The sequence below is a fragment of the Nicotiana sylvestris genome, chromosome 4 (genome assembly GCF_000393655.2).
Source record: "Nicotiana sylvestris chromosome 4, ASM39365v2, whole genome shotgun sequence".
NCBI classification, from domain to species: domain Eukaryota; kingdom Viridiplantae; phylum Streptophyta; class Magnoliopsida; order Solanales; family Solanaceae; genus Nicotiana; species Nicotiana sylvestris.
This window is the reverse complement of record NC_091060.1, coordinates 112846946-112867502: the sequence shown is the minus strand read 5'-3', so window position 1 is coordinate 112867502 and position 20557 is coordinate 112846946. Positions and strand designations below refer to the sequence as shown.

Genomic DNA, 20557 nt, shown 5'->3' with positions numbered 1-20557 from the left:
ACTGGACCATTGACGGGCCTCAAAAGTGGCCCAAAGTTTGGATCAGGCAAACGAAATGGAGGCCCAGGCGACAGACTTCAACACCTGGGCTCGAATCCCTTGAGAAGCCCAGATTCACGAAGGATGTTCGCATAATAGCCTGAGATGGCTTATCTTTAAGCCCAGCGAAGCTTTGATTTGTTTGCCCAGACAACACTTTGAAATTATCTCTAAACTATTGCAAGTATTCAATAATCAGCCAAAGGGAAATAATGCACATCTACTTAACTTAGAAGGAAATTAGTCAATTGAATTCCACTTCATATACAGGCTACTTCTTCTAATGACATTCTGGTGATTTTCTTAGACATCACCAAGGTAAACTAAGCTATAAACACAATCTCAAAAACATGAAGCAAACGAGCTATTTCTGAATCAATTCATGCCAGCATTGCTATCAATACATCATGTAATCAACTAGTACTGGTATTCACTTCATAATACTCACATGATTCTAAAATATAACAGTTCATATAGTCTATTTAGCACTAAAGCAAGCAAAACTTTAAATAATATCCATGAATTGAACATTGAGTAATTAGATCTGAAAGTTAGCTAAATCAGAACTCAGTTCATGTACATTCATTCTTCAAATAATTCATTTCTGCCCATTTAAACTCACATTCATCAGGGGTATAATTGTGTACCTGGATAAATGAAAATATAAGAAGGAAAAGAGTCAGCTACTCTGAACAGCAACAGCAGCAAACTCAGCAATATATACCACAGAAATACATGCAAACTGCTTTGAAAAACCAGAAATACAGGCAGACTTCACAGATCAATTCAACACACACATCAAATGCACTCCTAGCCTCACAGCTGAACCCAAACACCTCTGCGATACTGCTAAACCCAAAACCCAACTGAAATCCAGAACTAATACTGAAACTGTAAGATTGTTTTTGATTTTCTCATTTTTGATGTTTGTATTTTTGAATTCTGGAATTTAACTACTAACTGGATTTGAAAGCTGGGAGGAGGGCCTTTTGTGGGAATTTTCGAGCTTAGAGCTCAAGGAAGAAGAGGAACCCCCTTTCCCAAGGCATTTTATGCCCTTTTATAGGCAACCCCAAAGAGAATAGATCAGATTCTGATTTTCCAATCAGTCCCCTCCCTATTTTCAGTTTGGTCCCTCTATTCTTAACTTGCTAAACAAGTAAATGCATCACAACTATAAAAACCTACACTTGTACCCCATTCTAGAAGGCCCTAGGGTATTCTTCTACCCATACAATACCCATACCGCCCTTCCACATGCTTTGAAATTACTATTCCTATCAGAACTACCCTTTTCCATACCCAGACTACCCCTAAAGGTTCCCCAAAGTTACTGAACCTACCCTCATTCTTAACAGCTATAACCAATACCCTAATCCAATCTAAAACTAACTGAAATTGATTAATTAGCATTCAGGAACTAACTAATCAGACTGACTAAAACCAATTTATTCAATTATATTAACTCAATCAAACTAAATGAAATCAAACTAAGCTTAAGCTAACATGAACAACATTAAATGAATTGAAACTAATTCTTAACCCATAAACTCACAATTATTCAAACAAATATCAGCTCAGAACTAATCAACAATTGATATAACTAAACTAATACAAATAAATCATAAAATTAACAGAAAAATTAACAGAACAAAACTGTAACTGAAACTTCAAACATGCGAGTAAAAAGAAACCGTAAAAAAAACTCACAGAGGCACGAGGAACTCCGGCCAGTCAGAAACGTCTGAATCCTTTCAGATTTTTGACGTGTAACATCCCTAACCATGTGTTCTTACAAGAGAACACATGGTTAAGGATACTACGGTTCGAAATCACAAAGATTGGTTTAGGGTTTTGGCCAGAAATTCTCAGATCTAAGATTCGAGCCGTTTCACAGTGATTTGAAGGAAAATAACCATGGATTAGTGTTGAGGGAGGGCCGGGGGTTGTGTGGTGTGATTTTGGGCTGATTTGGATGAACCTTCGATTTGACCGGAAACTTCAATTGAAGATTCGACGAGTTCCGGCCTTATTCGAGGGGAACCAGTGGGTGCAATGGAAAGAGGAGAGTGAGGAGGATCTGTGGTGTTAATCTGGGGGTGAACGACGTAGGTTGCGTTCACCGCCAGCGAGGGATTTAAGGGCGGCACGGATTAGGGTTTGCGAGGAGGGGTGGAATGAGGAAGACGATGGTCTGGGGTGGGTTTTCGGACCCTTTTAAATTAAGAACCTCGTTAGTTCCGGACCGTTGGATTGATGAGATCCAGCGGTCCCGATTCGGAGCCCACGAAACGATGTCGTTTCGATTAGAAGATGGAACGGATCGGGTTGGGGACTTGGGCTGGGGCTGATTTGCAATGGTTTAAGGCGTTTGGGCCTGAAAAAATCTTCTGATTTGGCCCAAATTTGGGTCTTTTAATAAGACCCACTTTCTATTCTTATTTTCTTTTGTTTTCTTTTCTCACTTTTACAATTTTTATAATTTTTCTAATTTTTATGGAAATGTAAAAACTAACATGAAATCCTAGGTATTTCAAAACAAAGACTAATTAATTACTAAAATTGTTCAAAAACTATTTCATGACAAATTCACAATAAAAATCATTAAAATGCAAAAGTGAACTAATTTTTGTGTTTTTCATGTTTTTGTTTTTTAAAACAATTAACCCTTAATTGATACTAAAACCTAAATGCAAAAATGCATATTTGTGTACTTTATAGAATTAACATGCGCAAATAGAATGCAACAGTTATCGGAAAATGATACCAAAATGCACAAAAATTGTAAAAAATAAAGGAAAATTATTTTGTTTGGGATTTTGAGAATAATCATATTTAGGGCAAAAATCACGTGCTCACATTAGGCATTCCCAAGTTCCATGGTTTTAGCACGGTCACTTTGATCATACCTGGCTCAATTAAATTGTCTAATTACTTATTTTAGACCAATGTGCATTTACCCCTTTAGTTGCTTGATTATTCGTAATTTTGAAATTATCTTAAAAGGAGTCATGTGTACGTGTACTCATTTTGTTTGGCGCGTCAAGAATCATGTCACGAGTACGTGTCCATAATTAATCACGCTTTATTAATATTAAGAAATTATTTGGCCAAACTCACGCGAATGCGTACTTTGAATTTTATTTCAGAAAAAATTATTATCATGTCACACGAATGTGTACATAATTACAATAATCGATTAAGTGTGTGTCTAAAAGCATCTCTATGAATATTTGCGGAATACTGATGTGTAAACTTCCATTACCTAGGGCCTATGAAAGTGAAATTTTGGGAGCTTTATTAGTAGAAAATGTAGCAGCTATATTTTAAAAGAGATTAAACCTAGACTCAACTTTTCGTGATTCATATAATCTTAGGCTTGTTGTACCCCATAGAAAATTAGGTGTAATAACTCTACATTCGGCACAGTGTTCACAATTAAATGACAGAACATTATAAATATTTACAAAATTCTTACCATAAACATACCAAAACAAGTTTGAAAACTAGCAAATTAAAAGGCAATAGCTAGCAGCGATTTAGACGAACTTCCAAACATCGGGATATGAAAATCAATTACTGTATCAAAACGTTGCATTTAATTCTACATTTGAAACTATAATATTAACATGAACTGAATTAATTGAATAGTGCACTCATGGATTGAGATATACTACTCAGTGGAGGAAGGTTCACTTAATTACAAATTGAGACCAAAAGAAACTACTGAAATAAAAAAAAATAGGCTATAACATTAGAACTAATTAATTATGAATCTCAATGTTATTATAAGATGAACTCCACAATCTGGCAGCTCGTATAATAACACAGGGAATAGTTGAATGACTCACATGGGTTCAATAGTGTTCAAAATCTGCCAAGCAAAATCTCCAGTACAAGCAGATCTAAATGAAATTCAAACAGCCCTCATAGATTCATGAAAAACAACAAACAAATTTTCTAAATCATTCAAATACATCAATAGCCTATCAGCCAACTCGAAATCTCAGCAGAGAAAAACACATTCAACATCAAAACATCGATCAAGAACAAGATAAGAGCAACATAACTTAAACTTTGGCAAAACAACACTTAGTCAGTGTGAGAACCAGCATATATTCAACAAAAATTTCATCCGTGATTCAAAATAAGAGAATAAGCTTAGGATTTACATACCTCAAGCAAAGAAACAAAAGAAATGACCAAATAAAGGTCTAGAATCCAAAGAAAACAAGCACAGCTACTAATGCAGAGACAACAAACAGAGAAAACCAAATAGTGATCCGAGATTTATAGCCAAACGAGAGCAGCGGCAAAACAGATCGAAACAACCCCAATAAAACTCAGTTTGATGGAAGTTTTTTTGAGTGTTTTCTTCAATGTCAAAATCTGTCTCAAAAATGAAGAAAATGAGTCTGAATTTTAGAGAGGTTTTCCGTGTGTGTGTGTTAGGTTGCTAGGGTTAGTCCAAGAAGAAGATTCTCGCTGGGTGGTGGTGGTCTCCTTTTAGTTCTGTGTGTGTTTGTTTTGAGAAAATCATGATGAAGAAGAAGCCCTAGGGAGGGGGGTGTGCATTTTTGAGAAGATGAAAGGGTCCGATTCTTTTGTTTTTCTCCAATGTAAACGGAGCTGGGTCTAAAGGGTAGGAATCTTCGTCTGATCTTCTAGGTCTAGGATAAAAGGGGGTTTTAAAGGAGGGGGAGGATCCAGTTATGGGCTAGTTAGGGAATGGACTAGGAAATTTTTGGGTTATTTTGGTAACTGGGCCGATGCAAATGCCCTGGCCCAATTGCATTGAAGAACAAACAGTCCCCTTTCCTCTTTCTTTGTATTTTAAACTCAGCCCCTTAATTGAAATACCGATTTCAAATTGATTTTTGCAAAAATAACCTATTAAACTAATTTATTAAAGCTGATGTACATTTATTTGTGATTTTCATGTATTAATCTAACAATTGAATGGTAATTAATTTTTAAAAATGCAAATTAAACCTAAAATGGCATGAAATTAAAACGTGACAAATTTTATGATTTTTCTATGATATTAAAAATATTAAATGTGCATGAAATTCAACTAAATAAAGAAAAAATTCTAAAATCCTTTAAAAATTATTTTTGGTCTAGTTTTAGGAGTTATTTTCATGTAGGGCAAAAATTATGTGCTCACAGTTTCCCCTCTTTGCTCGAGAACATGACGAGTTTTCGGGTGAAGATAAAGTGAGCAATTACGAGCGATTTTTGCCCGTTTAAAACTCCATGGGAAGCATTTTTGAAAAAGTTGATCGAATCTTGCTTCGGAGGTTACCTACATATCCTTGGCTATAAAAGATTCATATTGGTGTAGTTCTGGAAGTTTTGGTAGCTGGGACTACCGGAAAACTGTGATTTCACTACTGTTGCTGTTGTTTCTGTTTGTTGAGCTCCTTATAACACCAAAATCAAAAATAAAAAACTAAACTAGCTAAGCTTATCAACTACGAGTTACAAGATTCCTATCTATAAACCTTCCAAAGCTTGATCTCGAGTCTTGGCTAGTTCTTCCTATAGACTCTGATCTAAATCTTGATACTCGTTAGCTGCAAACACTGGCTCGTTCTTCTTCAGCTTTTCAGATCAAGGCGGGACATGTAAAGCTCGTAACTTCAATCGTATCTTGAGCAGTCCGCATCTTTTCTCCGCTTTTGCACTTGAAGTTCACTTCTTTTATTGTTCTTTATTTTCTTTTATTATGGATTAAGACTTCTTCTTTTGGTTATTTTGAACCCTATTTCCTGAGGTATAACCTGACCAGACACCAAAACAAACAAACGAATGAAATTCTTCTGCCTTAGTTTTTAATAGGAAAATTACGTGAGTTATTGTAACATAATCTAAACTATTTCTTTATTGAAAGCAATAAAATTGGGATTATGTATCTCTGAGAAAAAGAGATTATGGAGTGGATACCCTATATCTAAAATGAAATCCAATGGGGATCGGAGGCCCCAAGTTGGGAAGATTACCAGGTTATGTTGGAAAAATGACCGGGTTATGCCGGAAAGGTCCTCGGGTTATGCCGGGGAAGGTAATCGGGTTATGCCAAAAAAAGTCCTCGGGTTATACCGTGGAGGTCCACGGGTTATGCCGGGAAAGTCATCAGGTTATGCCAGAAAAGGTTCTCGGGTTATGCAGGGGAGGTCCACGAGTTATGCCAGAAAAGGTCCTCGAGCTATGCTGAGGAGGTCACGGGTTATGCCGGGAAAATTATCAGGTTATACCGGAAAGGTCCTTGGGTTATGACGGGGAAGGTCATCGGGTTATGCTGGAAAAATCCTCGGTTTATGTCGGGGAAATCATCGGGTTATGCCGGAAAAAAAGTCCTCGGGTTATGCCGGGGAGGTCCACGGATTATGCTGGGAAAGTCATCGGGTTATGCCGGAAAAGGTCCTCAAGTTATGCATGGGAGGTCCATGGGTTATGCCGTAAAAATCATCGGGTTATGTCGGAAAGGTCCTCGGGTTATGCTGGGGAAGGTCATCGGGTTATGCCGGAAAGGTCCTCAGGTTATGCCGGGGAAATCATCGGGTTATGCCTAAAAAAGGTCCTCGGGTTATGCCGGGGAGGTGCACGGGTTATGTCGAAAAAGTCCTCGGGTTATGCCGAAAAATGTCCTCAGGTTGTGCCGGGATCAACTAGGGAGTGGAACCCTATACTGGAAAAGATTACCAGGTTATCCTGGCAGCGACTAGGGAATGGGACCCCATATTGGAAAAATTACCAGGTTATGCTGGCATCGACTAGGGAATGGTACCCTATGTTGGAATAGACGTAGCTAAAGACTGGAAACCCTTTGCTACCATGATTTTGAATTTTTCTTCTTCTTTTTCTTTTTCATTTCTATTTTTTTCATTTTCATCATTATTTTTTTCTCTTTTTTTTCAAAGAATGAATAAATACGAGAAAGAATTTTAGAGGAGACTTCTTTTTTTGGGTTGTTGCTGCAAAGCTATTTCTAGCCCTTGCGCGGTTTCTTTTTGGTTGCACCTGCTTCTTGTAAGGTTGCTTTGGATTGCACCTATTTTCTGTCTTTCAAACAAAGAACAATTTGTCAGTTTGAAATAGTAATTGGTTTTGTGGCCTTGAGCATTTCAGTCACTTGATTTTGGCCTGGCTTCTTTGACAAAGATTTCAACTACAACTGCTTGTTTCCTGAGGACCGATTTCATTTCTGACCCTGGAGAACCTTTGGTTTTTCCAGATTTTGCCATGATGGTTGGTCGGTGGAACTTAACCTCTTCGACTTTATTTTGCCTCCGTAGGCCTTTCCCTTTTGACTTCTTTTTTTTTTTCTTTTTTTTTTTTAACTTTGGAGCATTGGGGAACTTTTGGCTCCTCAAACTTTGTTGCAACACCTAGTCGCGTATGACTTAATCTTTTCCAACTTTGTTTCGCCTTCATAGGCCTTTCATTTCTGGATTCTTTCTTCCAACTCCGATTTTAGAGCATTTGGGGTACCTTGGCTTTCAAACATTTTCCAAGATGGTTAGCCACGTGGGACTCAACCTTTTTAAGTTTATTTTGCCTTTGTGGGCATTTGACTTTGATTTCCCTTCTTTTCAGGAGTTTTGATTTCGAATGTGACGACCCAGCCGGTCGTCTTAAGAATTTATGCCCCAATCCCCTATTAACTGCTCTCCCCAAGTTTATTTCTGCTATTTTGATTTGTCGGGATGTTCGATTTTGAGTTTCAGAGAGTTTTGGGACAATTAGTCCCTAAATTAGAGCTTAAGTGTTGGAAAGTTGACCGTAGTCGGAACAGTGTAAAGACAGCCTCAGAATGGAAATCCGATATTTTTGTTAGCTTCGTTGGGTGATTTCGGGCTTAGGGGCGTGTTCAGATGGTGATTTGGAGGTCCGTAGCTAATTTAGGCTTGAAATGCTGAAAGGTCGAATTTTGAAGTTTCCTGTTCGATAGTAAGATTTTTATCCAAGGGTCGGAATGGAATTTTGAGAGTTACAGTAGTTCCGTTGTGTCATTTGGGATGTGTGTGCAAAATTTCAGGTCATTCAGACGTTGTTTGGTTGGGTTTTTTATCAAAAGCAGAATTTGGAAGATTTTAGAAAACTTAGGCTTGAATCCGATAAGTTTTGGTTGTTTTGATGTTGTTTGAAGTGTTTTCAAGATTGGTACAAGTTTGAATAAGGTTTTAGGGTATTTTGATGCCTTTGGTTGAGGTCCCGGGGGCCTCGGGGTGATTTCGGATGGTTAACGAGAAGTTGAGAAAATGTTGCAGCTGCTGTGTTTTTGCTGCTTCTGGTATTTTCGCATCTACAGTTTGGGGACCGTAGATGCGGCGCCGCAGAAATAGATTTAGGTCTTTTCTTCAGGTTTCGCAGATATGGAAGGAATACCGCAAAAGCGGTGGCGCATCTGTAAAAGGGTAATCGCAGATTCGGTTTGTAGTCATCTAAATGAAAGTCGCAGATGCGACGTAGTTTCCGTAGAAGCGAGACCGCAAATGCGGTCCCAGGGTCGCAAATGCAGGCTCAGAGTCATTTGGACTTCGATTTCAATGTTCTTGTTATGTATAGACTCGTGAGAGTACGAGGTTTTTGAAAATGTAACTTTCACCCGATTCCGACATGGGCCCAAGGGGCGTTTTGGTTATTTTATATAATTTTGCGTATTAGCTTAGAATTTAATTGTAGAATCAGTTACTTGAAGTGTTATTTACATTATGCAATTGCATTGAATAGATTTGGGCTATTTGGAGTCAAGTACTCGTGGCAACGATGTGGTGTTGGGTTGATTTTAAGACTGTTCGAGGTAAGTGGCTTGTCTAACCTTGTGTGAGGGACCCTCCCCTTAGGATTAGTATGTTTGGTAATTGAAATGCCTTGTAAATGAGGTGACGAGTGCGTACTTGTGCTAATTATTGGAAATTATATTTTCTTTAAGTAATTACTAGTATGTTTCCTTTCCTGTTTCTATTACTTGCACTATTAAGCCTGCTGTTATCTTAGAAAAGCATGTCTAAGTGACTTAATTATTTTATTTGATTTAACCTGCCTTACTTGAATTCTGTGCAGCATGCTAGGCTAGAATCACTTATTGCCTTAATATGAAATTTTGCCATTTCTGTATATCTTCATGTTGCTGCTGCTGCTGCGTATTTATTTTGGGGCTACGGATGTGGGATTCCGGTAGCTCCCTCTTATCCGTTTACTTTGAGACTACGGTTTAGATTCCCGGTAGATCCCCCTGCACATTTACTTTGGTACTACGAGTTAGATTCCCGGTAGATCCCCCTACACAGTTATATGGAACTATGGGAATGCACCTGGTAGATTCCTCTAGTACTGGGTATTTACATTTAGGACTACGAAATGGGATTCTAGTAGATCCCCTGTGCACTATGAGTTGGACTACGAGACGGGATCTCGGGAGATCCACTGGATATGTACATATGGGACTACAGGACGGTATCCTGGGAGATCCCCCATTGTGATTATTGGTACTGAGCCGTAATTCCTTTCCATGTTTACCTTGTTTTCTGTATAGTTGTTGCAATCCTGTACATCTTGTGTTATTTTACATCCATACTTATTTATATCGTTCTGTTCTATACTGTTGATCTTTATATTTTACTTGACCTCGTAGGGCCCTGACCTTCCTCATCACTACCCAACTAAGGTTAGGCTTGGCACTTACTGAGTATCGCCGTGGTGTACTGATGCCCCTTCTACGCATGTTTTTCATGTACAGATCCAAGTAACGCTACTCAGGCCTACCATCCTTGAGAGAGGCGAGTGCTTAGAGACTTCGAGATACATCTGCCGCGTCCGCAGACTGAGAAGTCCCTTTCTATTCATGCTTTTAGTATTTAGCCCTTCTGTACTTCTATTCTTATTAGACAAAATTCCGGAGTTAGAGCTATGTAGTATTTCTTTTTCTTAGCTTGTGATTCGTGGGGTTCCGGGTCTTGGATTTAGATATTGGTTTTGAGATCTATATAAATATGGTATATGTTGAGCGGCTCATTTAACATTGTTATTGCCTTATTTCTGTTTTTAAATTGTTTTACTTCCGCAAGTTTTGGTTATCTTCCGCAAGTTTAGGATTACCTAGTTGTAGAGACTAGGTGTCATCACGATGGTTCACGGAGGGAAAATCGGGGTCATGACAAGTTGGTATCAGAGCCCAAGGTTCATAGGAGTCACGGATCACAAGTCGGTTTATTAGAGTCTCAATGATCAGTACAGAGACGTCTGTACTTATCTACAAGAGGCTATGTAATTGTTAGGAAAAATTTCCACTTTATTTGATTTCCTTGTCGTGCAATATTTTGACATCACAATTCTAAACTTTTGTCTTCTATTCTCTCACAGATGGTGAGGATACGTACTACTCGACATGATCAGGCACTCACACCCCCTACTACAGCCGTCAGAGGCCGGGGACGGTGTAGAGGCCGAGGATGCACACGTGGTGCAACTAGAGCACTTGCGCGAGCTGCCGCCGAGGTACCACCAGCAGATCCAACCGGAGTTCAGGCACCTGACACACCTACTGCTACTACCACTCCAGCTCTTCAAGAGACTATGGCACAGTTTATGAGCATGTACACCACCTTGGCTCAGGCAGGGATGTTTTCCCTTGCTGCAGCTACGTCTCAGGCCGAGGGAGGAGCACATACTCCCACCGCCTGCACTCCTAAGCAGCGAGTGCATGTTGAAAAGGTCCTTGAGATTATTCCTGTTCCGCCTGCAGTGCCAGTTCAGCCTGAGGACAGGGCAGCGGCTTCCGAGGATGAGTAGTTGACGCTTGAGAGGTTCAAGAAGTACAAGCCCCCTGTGTTTTGTGGTCTAGCATCGGAGGATGCTCTGGGATTTCTTGATGAGTGTTACCGCATTCTTCGTACCATGGGTATCTCAGGATTGAGAGGGGTTTCTTTCACTACCTTCCAGCTTCAAAGAGCCACCTATGAGTTAGGTAGTCCAGATGAGGCTGCTTTACTGACTTGGACTCAGTTTTCAGATCTGTTCCTGTGAGAGTATGTTACTCAGAGCCTCAAGGATGCATGGCCCGCAGAGTTTGAGCATTTGCGCTAGGGCTCTATGACTATCTCCGAGTATGTTGTCCATTACACCAGTTCGGCTAGGCATGCGCCAGCCTTGGTTTCTACTGTCCGCGAGAGGGTTCATCGATTTATTGAGGGCCTTATTCCCAGCATCAGATCTAGCATGGCTCGTGAGTTGGAGATGGATATTTCTTATCAGCAGGTCGTGAGCATTGCTAGGAGGATCGAGGGTATGCATGCTAGGGAGAGAGAAGAGAGGGAGGCCAAGATGTCTCAAGAGTCGGGCCATTATTCTAGTGTCCATACCCCAGCTGCAGGTTGTTATGGTATGGGTTATATGAGTCGCCATGTTCATTCAGCTCTTCCAGCAGCCAGTAGTGCTCCAGCTCCTCCTAGACCTCAGAAGCCTTATTACGCACCACCGGTATCTAGTGTGCCTCCTGCGCGGGGTGCTTTTAGAGGTCAGTCCAACAGACTTGGCCCTAGCCATTCACAGCCACCACATCCTCCTAAAGCTTGTTTTGAGTGTGGTGACACATGCCATATGGTGAGGGATTGCCCCAAATTTGGGAGGGGTGCACCTCCACAAACTTCTCAGCCACAGCGTGCCCCGTAGAGTTCTCAGGCTATGTTACAGCTCCAGTTGCTACCCCACCTGCTCAGCCAGCTAGAGGTGGAGGTCGGGGTAGCATAGGTCGCCCTAGAGGGGGAGGCCAAGCCAGATACTATGCCTTTCCTTCTCGTACCGATGCTATTGCCTCTAATTCTATCATCACAGGTATTATATTGGTTTGCCACAGAGATGCATCGGTTCTATTAGATCCAGGCTCTACTTACTCGTATGTGTCTTCATATTTTGCTCCACATTTGGGTGTATCTCGGGATTCTTTGAGTTCCCCTGTTTATGTTTCTACTCCTATGGGAGATTCTCTTGTTGTAGACAGCGTTTATCGGTCGTGTTTGTTTGCTCTTAGTAGTTTTGAGACCAGAGCTGATTTGTTGTTACTCAGTATGGTTGATTTCGATATTATCTTAGGCATGAACTGGTTGTCACCCCATTATGCTATTCTTGATTGTCAGGCCAAAACCGTGACACTGGCTTTGCCAGGTATACCACGTGTTAAGTGGGGGCACTTTAGATCACACTCCCAGTAGAGTTATTTCTTTTCTAAAACCCAGCATATGGTTGAGAAGGGGTGTGATGCGTATTTAGCTTATGTGAGAGATGTCAGTATTGATACCCCTTCAGTTGATTCAGTTCCAATAGTACGGGCTTTTCCCGATGTGTTTCTAGCGAATCTTCCAGGTATGCTGCCTAATAGAGATATTGATTTTGGCTTTGATTGTTGCCGGGCACTCAGCCGATTTCTATTCCTTCGTATCGTATGGCTCCCCCTGAGTTGAAGGAGTTGAAAGATTAGTTACAGGAATTGCTTGATAAGTGTTTTATTCGGCCTAAAGTATCACCTTGGGTGCTCCTGTCTTGTTTGTGAAGAAAAAGGATGGTTCTATGCGTATGTGTATTGATTATTGCCAGTTGAACAAGGTTACAGTGAAGAACCGTTATCCTTTGCCTCGTATTGATGATCTGTTTGACCAGCTTCAGGGCGCACGAGTGTTTTCTAAGATTGATTTGCACTCAGGTTACCATCAGTTGAAGATTCAGGAGCCAGATATCCCGAAGACTGCTTTCAGGACTCGGTATGGTCATTACGAGTTCCTTGTTATGTCATTTGGGCTAACCAATTCCCCAGCAACCTTTATGCATTTGATGCACAGTGTGTTCCGGCGGTATCTTGACTCGTTCGTCATTATCTTTATTGATGATATTCTGGTGTATTCCCGGAGTCGGGAAGATCATGAGCAGCACCTGAGAACTATGCTTCAGACTTTGAGAGAGAAGAAGTTATATGCCAAATTCTTGAAATGTGAGTTTTGGTTGGATTCAATGGCATTCTTAGGCCATGTGGTATCGAGTGAGGGTATTTAGGGGGATCTGAAGAAGATAGAGGCCGTGCAGAGTTGGCCCAGACCATCCTCAGCTATCGAGATCCATAGTTTCCTTGGTTTGGCTGGCTATTACCGTCGTTTTGTGGAGGGTGTTTTCATCGATTGCAGCCCATATGACTAGGTTGACCCAGAAAGGTTCTCCCTTTTAGTGGACGGAGGAGTGTGAAGCGAGCTTTCAGAAGCTCAAGACAGCTTTGACCACAGCCCCAATTTTGATATTGCCTACAAATTTGAGGTCTTATACGGTCCATTGTGATGCCTTGAGGGTTGGCCTTGGAGCGGTGTTGATGTAGGACGGTAGGGTGATTGCCTACGCGTCCAGACAATTGAAGATACATGAGAAGAACTACCCTGTTCACGACCTTCAGTTAGCTTCCATTGTTTATGCCCTAAAGATTTGGCGCCAATACTTATACGGTGTTCCATGTGAGATTTATACTGACCATCGAAGCTTGCAGCACTTGTTTAAGCAAAAGGATCTAAATTTGTGCCAGAGAAGGTGGTTAGAGTTGCCAAAGGACTATGATATCACTATTTTGTATCACCCGGGCAAGGCCAATGTGGTGGCCGATGCTTTGAGTCGCCGGGCAGAGAGTTTGGGGAGTTTGGCTTATTTACCAGCATCGAAGAGTCCTATGGCTATGAATGTTCAGGCCTTAGCCAGCTAGTTTGTGATATTTGATCATTCGGAGCCCAATTGGGTTCTAGCTTGCATGGTTTCTCAGTCGTCTTTATTTGATCGTATCAGGGAGTGGCAGTATGATGACCCTCATTTTCTTGTCCTCAAGGACAAGGTTCAGCACGGTGATGATAGAGAGGTGACTATTGGTACTAATGGGGTATTGAGGATGCAGGGTCGGATTTGTGTACCCAATGTTGATGGGCTTCGGGAATTGATGATTTGAGGCAGCACTACTGGTAGAGGCTGATGAAGAAGGGTATAGTTAGATTTGTAGCTCGGTGCCTCAACTGTCAGCAGGTGAAGTATGAGCACCAGAGACCGGGTGGGTTGCTTTAGCAGATAGAGATCCCTAAGTGGAAGTGGGAGCGGATCACTATGGACTTTGTAGTTGGGCTCCCACAAACTTTGAGGAAGTTTGATGCTATTTGGGTGATTGTGGATTGGCTCACCAAGTCCGCTCATTTTATTCCTGTGTGTACTACTTATTCTTCGGAGCAGTTGGCGGAAATTTAGATCTGGGAAATTGTTCATTTGCATGGTATTCCAGTGTCCATCATCTCAGATAGAGGTACTCAGTTTACATCACGGTTCTGGAGGGTCGTTCAGTATGAGTTGGGTACTCAGGTGGAGTTGAGTACAGCATTTCACCCTCAGACGGACGGGCAGTCCGAGCATACTATCCAGATTCTTGAGGATATGCTCCATGCGTGCGTGATTGAGTTTGGAGGGTCTTGGGATCAGTTCTTGCCATTGGCGGAGTTTGCTTACAATAATAGCTATTAGACCAGCATTCAGATGGCACCGTATGAGCCTTTTTATGGGAGACAGTGTAGATCCCCGGTGGGCTGGTTTGAGCCAGGTGAGGCTAGATTATTTGGCATAGATTTAGTTCATGATGCTTTGGAGAAGTTTAAGGTGATTCAGGATAGGCTCCATACAGCGCAGTCCAGACAGAAGAGTTACGCAGATCGGAAGGTTTATGATGTTTCCTATATGGTTGGAGAGCGGGTTCTGCTTCGGGTTTTGCCTATGAAGGGCTTTATGAGATTCGGGAAGAAAGGGAAGTTGAGTTCGAGGTTTATTGGCCTTTTTGAGATATGGAGGCGTGTTGGGGAGGTTGCTTATAAGCTTGCCTTACCTCCCAGCTTAGCAGGAGTTCATCCGGTATTTCATGTTCCGATGCTCCGGAGGTATCACGACGATTCGTCGTACATGTTGGATTTCATTTCAGTCCAATTGGACAAGGATCTATCTTATATTGAGGAACCAGTGGCAATATTGGACAGGCATGTTAGAAAGCTGAGGTCAAAGAGCATTGCATCAATGAAGGTCCAATGGCGGGGTCAGACGGTTGAGGATGTGACCTGGGAGACCGAGCAGGATATGCGCAGCCGTTACCCTCATCTTTTCACTACTTCAGGTATGTCTCTATGCTCGTTCGAGGACGAACGAATGTTTAAGTGTAGGAGGATGTAACGACCCGGCCGGTCATCTTAAGAATTTATGCCCCAATCCCCTATTAACTACTCTCCCCGAGTTTATTTCTACTATTTTGATATGTCGGGATGTTCGATTTTGAGTTTCGGAGAGTTTTGGGACACTTAGTCCATAAATGAGAGCTTAAGTGTTGGAAAGTTAACCGTAGTCGGAACAGTGTAAAGATAGCCTCGGAATGGAAATTCGATGGTTCTATTAGCTCCGTTGGGTGATTTCTGGCTTAGGGGCATATTCGGATGGTGATTTGGAGGTCCATAGCTAATTTAGGCGTGAAATGCCGAAAGGTCGAATTTTGAAGTTTCTGGTTCGATAGTTAGATTTTTATCTGAGGGTCGGAATGGAATTTCGGAGTTACAGTAGTTCCATTGTGTCATTTGGGTTGTGTGTGCAAAATTTCAGGTCATTCGGACGTGGTTTGGTGGGGTTTTTAATCAAAAGCAGAATTCGGAAGATTTTAGGAAACTTAGGCTTGAATCTGATGTGTTTTAGTTGTTTTGATATTGTTTGAAGTGTTTTGAAGATTGGTACAAGTTTGAATAAGGCTTTAGGATATGTTGATGCCTTTGGTTGAGGTCCTGGGGGCCTCGGGGTGATTTCGGATGGTTAACGAGAAGTTAAGGAAATGTTGCAGTTGCTGTATTTTTGCTACTTCTGGTATTTTTGCATCTGTGGTTTGGGGACCGCAGATGCGGCGCCGCAAAAATGGATTTAGGTCTTTTCTTCAAGTTCCGCAGATGCGGAAGGAATACCACAAAAGCGGTGGTGCATCTGCGAAAGGGTAATCGCAGGTGCGATTTCTAGTCATCTAAATGAAGGTCGCAGATGCGACGTAGTTTCCGTAGAAGCGAGACCGCAAATGCGGTCCCAGGGTCGCAAATGCGGAAATCGCTGGGCAGAACATATAAATAGTTGCCTTCGCGAATTTGAGCTTTGCTTTCACCATTTTCATCCGGTTTTAAAGCTTTTGAGAGAGATTTTTGAGGAAAATAAAGGGGAATCACTTGGAGGTAACATCCTTGACTTCATAACTCATATTTATGTGATTAAGAACTTACTTAATGGTGAAAATTTTGGGAAAAATGGGTAATTAGGGCTTGAGTTTAAGAGACCATCGAATAAGGATTTGAGAGGCCATTTTGACTCTGATTTCAGTGTTCTTATTATGTATAGACTCGTGAGAATATGAGGTTTCTGAAAATGTAAATTTCACCCTATTCCAAGACATGGGCTCGAGGGGAATTTTGGTCATTTTACATAATTTCGTGTATTAGCTTAGAAATTTAATTGTAGAATCAGTTACTTGAAGTGTTATTTACATTATGCAATTGAATTGAATAGATTTGGGTCATTTGGAGTCGAGTACTCGTGGCAAAGACGTGGTGTTGGGTTGATTTTGAGTCGGTTCGAGGTAAGTGGCTTGTCTAACCTTGTGTGGGGGACCTTCCCCTTAGGATTGTTATGTTTGGTAATTGAAATGCCTTGTATGTGAGGTGACGAGTGCGTACTTGTGCTAATTGTTGGAAATCAGGTTTTCTTTAAGTAATTACTAGTATGTTTCTTTTCATATTTCTATTACTTGCATTATTAAGCCTACTGTTAGCTTAGGAAAGCATGTCTAAGTGAATTAATTGTTTTATTTGATTCAACTTGCCTTACTTGAATTCTATGCAGCATGTTAGGCTAGAATCACTTATTGCCTTAATATGAAATTTTGTCATTTCTGTATATCTTCTTGTTGCTGCTGCGTATTTATTTTGCTACTACAGATGTGGGATTTCGGTAGCTCTCCTTTGTCTGTTTACTTTGGGACTACCGATTAGATTTCTGGTAGATACTCCTGCACATTTACTTTTGGTCTACGAGTTAGATTCCTGGTAGATCCCCCTGCACAGTTATATGGAACTATGGGAATGCACCCGGTAGATTCCCCCAGTACTGGGTATTTACATTTGGGACTACGGAATGGGATTTTGGTAGATGCCCCGCGCACTATGAGTTGGACTACGGGATGGGATCCCGGGAGCTCCACTGGATATGTACATATGGGACTTCAAGACGGTATCCTGGGAGATACCCGATTGTGACTATTGGTACTGAGTCGTAATTCCTTTCCATGTTTACCTTGTTTTTTGTATTGTTATTGTTGTCCTGTACATCATGTGTTATTTTACTGTCATACTTATTTATACTTTTCTGTTCTATACTGTTGATCTTTATATTTTACTTGACCTCAGTAGGGCCCTGACCTTCCTCGCCACTACCCAACCGAGGTTAGGCTTGGCACTTACTGAGTACCATTGTGGTGTACTCATGCCCCTTCTGCACATGTTTTTCATGTGCAGATCCAAGTACCGCTACTCAGGCCTACCATCCTTGAGAGAGGCGTCTGCTTAGAGACATCGAGGTACATCTGCCGCGTCCGCAGACCGAGAAGTCCCTTTCTATTCATGCTTTTAGTATTTAGCCCTTTTGTACTTCTGTTCTTATTGGTCAAATTTCCGAAGTTCGAGCTATGTAGTATTTCTTTTTCTTAGCTTGTGATTCGTGGATTTCTGGGTCTTGGATTTAAATATTGGTTTTGAGATCTATATAAATATAGTGTATTTCGAGCGGCACATTAACACTGTTATTGCCTTATTTCTCTTTTTAAATTGTTTTACTTCTGCAAGTTTTGGTTATCTTCTGCAAGTTTAGGCTTAACTAGTCGTAGAGACTAGGTGTCGTCACGATGGTTCATAGAGGGCAAACCGGGGTCGTGACATCGAAGCATCGGCCGCCATGGCCAGTCGAGGTCGACTTGATTCCCCTGAGAAGGCTGGGTGCCTAATTGCATATTAGCTCGTCTCAAATGAGAACCCTGTAAATCAGTCTTGCCATCCCTTATTTGTCTCAGTTTTGAAATAGAGTTAGACCGAAAGTGATTCAAAGAAAACAAACAATGGATTGGAGAATGAGTTTAAAACAAGAAGTGTCCCTTTCGAGGAAAGGAAAGAAGGACTTATCTGGAGTACATGTGGACTTCAATGAACATAACATGCCTTTTGAACAGGATGTTTGATCTGTGTTAACCGACCGACTCTCAAAAATTCATCACAACTTTTGCCTCAAAATCAAGAAACCTTTCCAGGACTCTGGCGATGCCGTTCTCTAAGAGGATCCTCTTTTCGATCAGGGGCGCCCTTTGCGGGTTTTCACATGCTGACCTCTCTCATTTCTCTTCTCACCATCGCCTTATAGTGCTCTTTGAGAGTTTTCACTAACAAGACTCTCTCATTTTTTGTTTCTCTGCTTACCATCACCCCATGGTGCCCGTGTGGGTTTTCAATAATAAGACTCTCTCTTTTTATTTCTCTGCTTACTGTCGCCTCATGGTGCCTGTGTGGGTTTTCACCAATCAGACTCTCTAATTTTATTTCTCTCATTTTGATTGCATTGGATCCAAGTAGTTGCATTCTCTGATGCTTGAATATTCTCACCAATTAATCGGAAGTACTTGAAAGGATTTAGGGTAAAAAGAATTTGGATTGAATTATAACTTTGGAACCTTTAAGGCGAACCATTACCGAACCATATAACATATGCCCCAATTTTACTTTTGGGGAATTTGGAATTTTATTTTGGTGTGACTGAATCCCAGAGAGAGGCTGCCTACGTATCCTTTCAGAATCAAGTCGAACGTAGTTCAGGGCAACTTTTGTTTTTGATTTTCTTTTTGTTTTGTTTTGTTTTCTCTTTCTTTTCCTTTCCTTTTTTTCATTTTTCATTTCATTTTCTTTTTGTCTTCTTTCCCTTTTTTTGTATCTTTCTTTTTCTTCTCTTTTCATTTTCATTTTTTTTTCATTTTTCATTCATCTTATTTTTCCAATAATAACTTTCAGGTTCCAAACATGGTAATGAAAGAATGGAAGCCGACTCAAAGGGTTTGCAAACTTTTGGTTGCTTTTGCATTGACAGTTGTTTCCGGACATTTCCTTCGATGTTTTCCAGGTAGAACACTCTCTTTGGCAGCACTCTTGTTACCATATATGGATCTTTCCAATCTGGAGCCAATTATCCTTTAGTTGTTCCAACTCTTTGTTTTATTTCCTTAAACTTATTTTCATCACGATCTAATTCTTGATTCATTATTTCGAGGTCTGACAGTGTTTCAGGATCTGGGCATGAAGTCCGCAAGCATATCATGTTATTGAAATCTGCATTTAACAGAACTAAAAAGAGAATAAGAAAACTGACAAGATTAGGAAAAGAGATATTCCTGGACAATGAAATATTAATTTCATTTGATTTTTGATTATTTTTTTTTATGATTTTTTTTTAATTTCAAAGATAAAAGGGTTTACATCAGAAAGTAAGACAATGAAGTAGAACATCTGGATCACACCCTACGATAATCCGGACGCAGAAAGGATAGCAAGACTGGCTACTGAGACTCCCGTCTGATGGGGAACTTTTAGGCTTGGCGACTGTCTTTCAGCTTTTCTTCTGTTTCGGCAATGGCTACAATAACCTTCAGTACTTGATCAAATTCCCCATCTTCACAAATCATTTCGACTATTGACCCAGTGTTGTGAGCAGGCAAAAAATTGTTCATCACATCAGGAGCTTCTTCATCCCGAAAAATAATTTTTTCAGCTTCAATCAAGTCTTCAACTGCCCTTTTAAGGGTCCAACAGTCCTCCGTACTGTGTCCTACTACTCCAGAGTGGTATTCACATCTAGCATCAGCTCGGTGCTAGAGGGACTCAGGGTTTGGCCGGGTTCGGGGCCACTGGCTGTAATAGATCTAGCCTGATTAGCTTTTGGAACAAGCTTGAATACGATTCACCAATAGGGGTGAACTAATTCTTTGTGAAAGGCTCTCTTTGGCGAGGATTGTACTAGGGAACCTTTGGTTGGGGATTATATGGAGCTTGGTAAAGACGGGCATTTATGGGAGGTGGAGCCCCATTTTGTGTATGATGTTGTGGCCGCGTGTAAGGTTGCGTGTTCATCACCGCATAAGGAGGTGGTGCCACAGTATAAGTAGCATCTTGAAGGGGATAATAATGTTGAGGGACTTGAGGAAGCATATATGATTGGCTGAATGACATGCGGGCCCCCCTCGAGCTTGAAGCTATCATGGCTCCCTCTTTACTCCAATCATTGTTCGTCAAACCCTCTGAACCATTCTGAGTAGCCTGTGATGTGGCCTTAAAAGCGGCATGACTCAAGATTTGACCTGTTTTTAAACTGTTTTCAACCATTTCCCCAATTTTGATAGCCTCAGCAA

General features: G+C 41.0%; 1 long non-coding RNA gene across 1 annotated transcript; it reads right to left on the bottom strand.

Moving 5' to 3' along the window:
* Positions 1-449: 449 nt before the first annotated feature.
* Positions 450-4691, bottom strand: LOC138889041 (uncharacterized). Its single transcript, XR_011406601.1, has 2 exons — positions 4216-4691; positions 450-686 (listed from the first exon to the last, which is right to left on the bottom strand). It is a non-coding gene; the product is annotated as an uncharacterized lncRNA (long non-coding RNA).
* Between the last annotated feature and the right edge of the window lie 15866 nt (positions 4692-20557).